This window comes from Anastrepha obliqua, chromosome 1 (assembly GCF_027943255.1).
Source record: "Anastrepha obliqua isolate idAnaObli1 chromosome 1, idAnaObli1_1.0, whole genome shotgun sequence".
Taxonomy (NCBI): domain Eukaryota; kingdom Metazoa; phylum Arthropoda; class Insecta; order Diptera; family Tephritidae; genus Anastrepha; species Anastrepha obliqua.
Window position 1 is genome coordinate 155,811,048 of NC_072892.1, and position 9,701 is coordinate 155,820,748.

At 35.1% G+C, this 9,701-nt stretch overlaps 1 non-coding gene across 1 annotated transcript; it reads right to left on the bottom strand.

Annotated features, from left to right (window-relative positions):
- Positions 1 to 2,060: 2,060 nt before the first annotated feature.
- Trnak-uuu (transfer RNA lysine (anticodon UUU)) lies at positions 2,061 to 2,133 on the bottom strand. Its single transcript has one exon. It is a non-coding gene; the product is annotated as a tRNA-Lys (tRNA).
- Positions 2,134 to 9,701: the final 7,568 nt, after the last annotated feature.

Here is a 9,701-nt window from a genome sequence, read left to right on the forward strand (position 1 = left end):
AAATTTGTTAATATTTGCCTTAAAATATTTACTTCAATGGTGGGAAAAATGTCTCTCAATTATGCTGTGAACTTTGCAACATCTTCTGACCTTCAGCAATTGGACTTTAGGGCTTTAGGACTTTAACCGTTTTCTCCAAAACCTTCAGTGAATATGAATTATTTTCATTTCGCTTTGAGTTTTTTATAAATACTAATTTTGTCATTGGAGACGTAACATAATTTTTTTTCCTTTACAGTACTTTAAAAATACATAATTATGGTTGAAAAAAAAGTTTGTACACATTTTTAATATTCGGGATATTAATTTTACATTATTTTGTCTTTTAAGAAATTTGAAGCCAAAATCAATTTAGGATGTTTAAAATTTTCTTAAAATTTTTTCAAAATTAAGGACTGCTCTCCTTAAAAATTAATTCTTCAATATAATTTCAAACTCTTATATTTCCATTCATAATAATAAATTTTCTTTTAATTGAAATTTAAACTTCAATTTACTAAAATTTAAATTTCAATTTATTAAAAATATAGTTTCAATTTATTATTTAATAAATTCTTATTTTGTCATTGAAAGCGTAACATAATTTTTTTCTTTATACTGCTTTAGGAACTACAGAAATATGGTCCCAAATACATTTATAGGCAGAATTTCAATACACAGAATATTAATTTTACATTATTTTGTCTTTAAAGAATTTTAAATACACAGAATTAGGAGCCAAATCAATTTAGGCTGTTTAAAATTTCTTTTATATTTTTTCCATAATTTGTTTCCAAAAGAATATTGTAATTTAGAATTTTGGACTGCTCTTCTTAACTCTCCGTTGGGCACCCGGGTTCGGCCAGACGGGCTTTTTCGATTTTGGACGTTAATTCAACATCATATTTTTATTATAGCTAACGACTTAAAGTTACTGGTAGCTTCCTAATATAGAATTTTCTTTCGATTTATGGATATAACCTTTTAAAATGGAATAGGACAAAAAAGGCCAGACCCGGGTGCCCAACCGAAGGTTTTAAAAAAGGTGTGCAACGGAAGGTGAAATTTTAATTCTTCAATGTAATTTCAAACTTGTATAATTTCATACTTCATAAAATAAATTTTCATTAAATTAATTTTTTGCTTTCTAATTCTAACTAAAATGTTAATAAAATCTCTCAACAGGAAATTAAGTGAATTAAATTACCTATCGCTTATTTACTTCGATAACGTTTAAACTAACAAAAACAAAAAATGAGAAAAATCACTTCAAAATTTTATTATTATCTCCCTATACAGGTATGTACATATGTATGTATATAGCCATGAATTTTTCGCCAGCATAAAATAAAAGCTTTTGGTAATTTCAGCATAATTATCTTTAAAAAATTGTTTTCTTTTTTTTTTGGTTTTTGACACTATTGAAGTAAATGAGCAAAATATTAAAAGTTTACTGCTTCAAAACAATCTCTACTTACACTTCTTCACCTAATAAAAAAAATCCCCTTTTCCTTACAATTTGCAACTGAAATTCACTGACAACACTCATTGCATCAGACGCCTGAGCGATTTGTTCTCTTCGTTCTCTCATCGTGTAGCAAATTGAAATGCGTGACTGTGTGAATTTCAGCCAGCGCTGATTTACTTTCTTACATACACACAAACATACATACATATACAAATGAAATCCAATAAATGCACAGCTGTAGCTGTATTCCATATTTCACTTCTACTCACATCTTTGATACGATCGCGATCCTTTTTACGCGCCGCCTTAAATGCTGGCGGATCTTGCTCAGCCTCCAAATCGGCAGACATAAATTCATCCAGAGTCAGAGCGCTAGATGGAGTGTCGGCGAATTCAATCAATCGCTTGCGAACGGTAGATTCGTGTATTTTCACAATGCCAACAATATCTAAAATCGTACGGCCGAATTCGTGCATGCGTGCGGCAATCAAGAGTGCTAGAAGAATTCAAGATTTTATTATAAGTAGATTAGTAATTATATTTTCTATTTTGGGCAAATAATGATTGTTTTATCTGGAGCTGCTTCATATTTAATTATAAAAAAGAGAATTGCCGCCCGAGCAGGGACTTGAACCCTGGACCCTTGGATTAAAAGTCCAATGCTCTACCGACTGAGCTACCCGGGCACATAGAATACTGCCATTTTCTATTTGTTAAGAACGATCGGCAATGAGTCACAACAGTTCAATGATATATAATATTATATTTGCCTTAAAATATTTACTTCAATGGTGGAAAAAATGTCTCTAAATTATGCTGTGAACTTTGCAACATCTTCTGACCTTCAGCGATTGGACTTTATGGCTAAGTTTTCTGTATCGAAAACTTTAACCGTTTTCTCCAAAACCTTCAGTGAATATGAAATGATGTTACGACATAATATACAGGGTGCACGATTTGAAGTGTTACTAACTTCACACTGCTTGTATCTGTAATTGTTTATATCCATCAAAAGCATTTGCGTCTCAGTTTTGTTGAATTTTTTTTTCTGTGATGGAATTCAAACGTAATAGTGTGTTTGCGTTATATTTCACAAAAATCACAACCAGCCATTGTTCGCGAGCTCAGTCACCTCAAAGTGAATAAAATGTTTATGTATCGCACGTAACAATGATACTGGTAGCATTGTAAAACGCTATGGAGGTGGACCAAAAAAAACCGCAACGATGCACAGTGCGGCCGATTCCCGAAAAGCTAGCCAAAACTCAAAAAATTAAGTAATTGATTCAAAATTTCTTACTCGGGGGTTGTCGGGGTCGCTGACTACGAATTTGATCTTAAAATTTTGAAAATCCACCCCCTTCCACCCCTATTGGCCACCCCCTCACGTGAAATAGCGTGGAAGTGGTAGCAGCTGAGTCTTGTTTTATTCAGTAACCATTACTTTTTTGAGTAACCTTTAATAGGTTTCAAAGCAGCATATGACGGCGTTTTATTACTATACAGTTTGAAAACTCAAATTTTATAAAAAAAATTGCAAAAAATGTATCTACGTATTGCTGCACCTAAAAATTTTGTGTCGAGGTATTGATATGTACTAAAGATTTCTCGTATTTTACTAACCTTCCGAAAATGATTCCATTTGGTTTTGTTCAATTTACTCCATTACAAAATCTTTCAAATGTGTACAACTTTCACTATTCATCGACAGTAATACGATGCTCAAACGAAGGCCACGTTGCGACTGAAAATACAGAGTATACTTAGGGTACAGGACGTTGCTATGAACGGTTTTCACTACTCAAGGCATTACTGTAGCCAACCCAAAGACAAAAAAACTCTATCTAGAAACTTTTTTTTTCGACTTTTGGCCAGCTTTTTGGGAATCGGCCGCACTGTGCGACGCCAGCAATGGTTCGGAAAGTGAAGGCTCGACTTGAATGAAATCCACGTCGAAGTGGAAGAAAAATGGCCAAAGAACTGAAAATATCGGAAGATAGCATTCGACGCATATTGAAAAATGAGCTCAAGGTCAAGGCTTACAAGTTCCAAAAAGCACACGATCTTTCACCTCAGCAAAGAGAAGTTCGGTGCGCAAGAACAAAGGAGTTGTTGCGCTTGCACGAACGAGGCGAATTTCCTAACATTGTATTTTCTGATGAAAAAAATGTCCCAATTGAGCAGTTCATAAACACTCAAAACGATCGTGTTTACTTGACCGAACGCTCATACGAGAATTTGAGCCTACGTATGCCCACTCGAAGCAATTTCCCATCGCAAGTAATGGTTTGGGCCGCAGTGACCGCTGATGGACGCTCTTCAATCGTTTTTATCGAGCCTGGTGTCAAAGTGAATGCGACTTATTATCGGGAAAATGTTTTAGAAGCTGCTTTAGAGCCGTGGACACGCAAACATTCGGTTCCAACTGGACTCGGCACCGTCTCATAAAGCTCGTGTGAATCAAGAATGGTTAAAAAATTATGTTCCACACTTCATTTCGTCCACACAATGGCTTTCGAATTCGCCAGACGCAAATCCGATGGACTATTCCATCTGGTCCATTTTGGAGAGCAGGGTGAGGACTAAAAAATATGCCAGTATGGATGCGCTGAAAAAAGCGATTATAAGAGAATGAGCCAAAATATCTCAAGATCACATTCGTGCAGCATGCAACTCATTTTTTGACCATTTGCAGGCTATAGTCAAGGCAAAAGGTGGTCATATCGAGCTAAAGTGAATATATGTTAAAATTGTAATCATCTTTGAACCATTTTGTCTTTGAAATCAATAAAAACTAATTTCACACAAATGGTGTTTTGAATACGTAACACTTCACATCGTTCATCCTGTCCATATGTGATGTTATGACATGTTGTTATTTTTTGTTATATTAATTAAGTTATGTTATGTTGTGTTATGTTATGTTACGTTAAGTTCTGTTATGTTATGTTATATTTTGTTACAGCCATGGTCATATAAATAGCACATTTAGACTTTGAAAGCAAAGAGTTGAATATGTTTTTAAATAATTATTTTTTATTGGGAAAAAAGCAACATAAAAAACTAAAAAACTTATTTACTTCCACTTTAAAACAAAAAAATTTCAGTTCTGATTTAATTTACGAGAACGTTGATAACTCACGAAACCTCCTGGACACATAAATAGCACATCCTAAAAAATTCCAAATAAAAGCAAAAATAGTAAACAAATCAGATGGTTAAGTATTAATATTGTTTCACCAGATTAGTATTTTGTACTACATCTACCGTTTTTGATTAGTTCTTCAAGCCGTCACTCTATGCTTTCTACAAGCTTGTGGCATCTATCCTTTGGAATCGAGTACCAAGCCTCCTCAACTGCGGCTCACAAATCATCCAAATTTTTTAAAATTTTTGTTAGCGATTTTGACCTCAACGTCATTCCACGAATTTTCTATTGGATTGAGATCAGCACCTCTGCGCCGGCCAAAGCAGTACATTAATTTTTTCGCTTCTGAGCCATTGCTTCACTGTCTTTGCAGTATGCTTTGGATCGTTGTCCTGCATAAATGTCCAACTTAATGGCATAAACTCAACCACAAATGACTCCATTTTATTCTGGAGTATATCCAGATACTGAAATCTAGCCATTTTACCAACCACGCGAACGATCGGCCCAACACCATGCCAGGAAAAAGCTCCCCAAACCATAATGCTTCCGCTGCCGTTTTTAATCGTCTGTTTTGTGAACCTAGGATTTAGCGCTTGATTTTTTTGACGACGTACAATAGTTTTCCCATCTGGTTGTTTTGGTTTCGTCGTTCCAAAGTACGTTTTTCCAAAACCGAATAGATTTGTCTTTGTGCGCTTTTGCAAAGGCAAGTCGGTATTTGATATGTCTTTTTGAGAGGAGTGGTTTTTTCTGCTTATGCGGCCAAACAGCTGGGTTTTGTAAAGTCGCCTTTCTGGACACCTGTAGACCAGATTCTTGGTTTATTTCAAGCATTATTTGCCGTGCCGACTTATAAGGATCTGCTTTGCTCTTGCGTATTATAGCTCTATCCACATTAACATCAGTTTTTCGCGGCTTTGGTTTCTTTCTGTTTTTTTGCTTAGATAGAATGAATCTTTCTTAACTTAATTAAGAGCATTATTAACCATTGTCCGAGAGCGCATCTTCGTTTCAGCTATTTCTGCATAGCTTTTTCCGTTTTGACTCATGCGGCATATAAGAGCTCTTTTCTCCGGCGTGCAATGTTTACCACGCCCCATTTTCAGTAATTACTTTAAGCTTTTATTTAAGAAACAAAAAGTATACTAAAAATCGCTGAAACAATATTAAAGTTTTACTCTCCGCTGCACAATTTAAAATGTGCTATTTTTGTGTCCGCTTCTAAATAACAATAAACAAAATTGAACGCAAAAAATTCCATCGAAAAAAAACTGTAAATTCTTCGCATAAATGTAAGCTTAATAACGGTAATAAATGTAAGCAAACAAATTTATTTGATCAAAGCAGAATCCGTACTAAAAACTTAACTTAACATAAGAGGTTCACATTAGTGCTATTTATCTGTCCATGACTGTATGTTTTACTATTTTATGTCCTATTATGTTATAACCGCATATTCCTCGAATCTAAAATTTGGAAGTCGGTCGTACTCGTAAACCTAACTAATTTCCAATAGATCGATTGATAATTATTTTGCATGGAGATGCGGATAGTGTTTTTTATATATTACATATTTTGTTATAAAGGGTGGTTAAGTTTCAAGGGCCGGTGTTGATTTTGAATAAAATACAATTTTTTTAGGAAATTATTGTCATTTCTCTTTTATTAATATATGATAATATTGGGATGGCTCAATTATGTATGGAACAAAATATCTGCCAAATGGCCGCCATGGCCTCGGTTCTATACCGTTAATGTGCCGAATTATCTCATCCTTTAGCTCTTGAATTGTTGCTGGCTTATCGACGTACACCTTTTCTTTCAAATAACCCCAAAGAAAGAAGTCCACCGGTGTCGTTGACGTTTAGGTGTGGTTCACATTCAACATCGGCCCTTGAAATTTAACCACCCTTTATAAAATATGAAATGTTTTTTATGTTTCATAAGACGCGCTATATCAAGAAAATTTACAGGAAACAATTTTTTTGTTCACCGTATATGAAAAAGTGCAATTGTATAAGTGTTCGCCCCACCATCGAAGAAAGGCCGTGCAGCCTCCAGTTTTTTACATTACTTCGGAAAAAAGTACTTAATTATGACTCGTATTTCCAGAACATCGCTTTATTATACCAGTGTCCCGCCACTACATTCATTTAATCCCTTTGACTACTGATCTTATGAACGCATAGGTGCGTATGGTAGTTGAGGACAACTTGAGAATGAAACTAATTAGCTTTTATTTTGAACAAAATTGAATGAATCTTCACGATTTTTTTACACAACATTAACCTGTTTTAATATCTATGACACCATTCAATAGAATTTCGATTAGCTGCAATAGCCTCCTCGATCCGGGTCCCGAAACGATTGCATGCCGGAATCAAATGTCCCTTAGGCATGTTGGCCATAACGGTATTGTAATTGCAGCCTTCAGATAAGAAATAGTGCTAAGAGGATGCTTATTGAAAAAAATTATATCCCCAACTCCTCCCTGGCCTCAAAATAAGGGAGCGAAGAGCTCATTAGACTGAAAAACTAACATCAGTTGGTTCATCTTCCAGATATACGCTTCCATTCTTCTCCAGGTTTTCCGCGATGTGGAATGTCCTAGGTGTTTGCTGGAAGGGAATTTAGATTTTTATTTCGTTGTCCTATACTATGAGCATTTGTGGACCATCTCAAGATGCGCACCACAAATAGGAGGAGGAGCTCGATCAAACACTCGCAAAGGGTGAAAGCGCATACGAGAAATACGAGTATACATATAATGTGGTGTACATATTGGAACGTTTTGGTATTAATTTATCTATTTTGCAATTTCAATTATATTTTTACAAAAATATAGTTCATACTATACTTCAACAAGAACCATATCAAGCAAAGTTTCGAACTTTGTACAAAATTTGTGAAAATTCGGCAAATTTTCAACAAAATCTCAAACTTTTTTGCTGAGAGTTTGTAGAAAAATTTTGAGTATATTATTCAAGGGCCGATGTTGAATGTGAACCGCATCTAAACGTCAAGTTTTTTTCTGCATTTCACTTGACATTTTTCAATTTCAGACTAACTCAATTTGAACCATGGAAAGATACACAATCGAGCAACGCGTTAAAGTTATTCAGGCTTATTATGAAAACGGGCGTTCAAATCAAAATGCATATCACGCACTTCGTGATTTTTTCAGTCAATTTAATCGTCCAAATGTGCGTACAATAGGAAAAATTGTGCAAAAGTTTGAGCACATCAGGTCTGTAGGAGATGTGAAAACACCAGTGTATGCTCGTACAGCTCGTACTACAGAAAATATTGCTGCTGTTCGTAGTACTGTGGTTGAAGAGCCGTCCACCTCAACTCGTCGTCGGGCCCAAAAATTGCACCTATCACGCTCGTCGTTGATGAACATTATGCATAAAGACTTGCACTTACACGCTTACAAGGTGCAATTAAATCAAGAACTAAAGCCTCTTGACCATTTCAAGCGTGATCATTGGTCAGAATAGTGGCAGGAAATGGCAACAGTGCATGCCCAATTTTCGAAGAAAATATCTTCAGTGATGAGGCACATTTTCACCTCAGTGGATTCGTAAATAAGCAGAATTGCCACATTTGGGCTAATGATAATTCAAGAGTGATTGCCGAAAAACCAATGCACCCACAAATAGTGACTGTTTGGTGCGGTTTATGGGCCGGCGGCATCATTGGGCCGTATTTTTTCCAAAATGAGGCCGGTCAGGCAGTTACTGTGAATAGTGTTTGCTATAGTGAGATGATAACGAACTTTGTATGGCCCGAATAGGAATATATGGATATGTGGACGATATGTGGTTTCAACAGGACGGTGTCACTTGTCACACAGCTAACGAAACAATGGCTCTTTTGCGCGAAAAATTTGATGGCCGAATAATCTCACGTCGCAGCGATGTCAATTGGCCGCCAAGATCATGTGATTTGACACAGTTGGACTTCTTTCTTTGGGGTTATTTGAAAGAAAAGATGCACGTCATTAAGCCAGCAACAATTCAAGAGCTAAAGGATGAGATAATTCGGCACATTAACGGCATAGAACCTCAATTATGCCTCAGCGTCATCGAAAATTTTGACCATCGGATGGAGGTGTGCCGCCGAGGCCGCGGCGGCCATTTGGCCGATAATTTGTTTCATACGTAATTGAGCCATACCAATATTATCATAATAAAGAGAAATGAAAACACCTTGCGCCCTTGAAAATTAACCACCCTTTATAAGAAATACTTAAATTGACGTGCTAATAATTTTTTGACATATTCTTAAAGGATTATATTAACATTTTATGAAAAAAAATTGTTTTTTTCGAAATTTTACAGGTATCTGTCCCCTTACTAAAAATTTCTCTTGTCCGATTGATTTTAAATGAATCTCCAAGGACTTGTGATGATCACCGCAAAGGACGTTTGGAGAAACGAGCTCCACACAAACTGCAATAACTTTTACAATTATTATTATTTTTTTTTTTTTTGAAATTTTGCTAAACTCAAGTCGAAACACGATGTATTAAGGGGGAACGCCACTGTGGGGGGTCAAAAAATAGTCGATTTTTGGGAATTTTTTTTTGTAAGTAGGAAGGATTATTTGAGGATCGGACAAAAGGCAATTTATTATATATGTATTAAACTATGTTGATGTAAGTTTTTATTAAAAAAGATTGAAAATTGAAAAATTTATGTAAGTAAACGTAACGAGTTAAAAAAAATGACGTCATCTGGTTGCAGCGATACAGCAATGAATAATAATCTGAAATCAAAAAACCAAAAATTGTATTAATCTACACAATAGTGGCTATCGTTGTACGTAGCCGTTTTATTATTATTATTTTTTTTTTTTGACAAAATGGTGGTGATTTGAATTTCGATGTGTGTTTTTCACCATTTTTTTTGCGATTTTCGACAGGCCCAAAAAAATAGTTATTTTCAAAATTTTGAAAATCGGCTACCTACAACGATAGCCACTATTGTGTAGATTAATAAAATTTTTGGTTTTTTGATTTCAGATGATTATTCATACAAACTTACACAAGGCATATTTTCTTTATGAAAAAAATAAAATAAAAATCGGTTTATTAGTCTT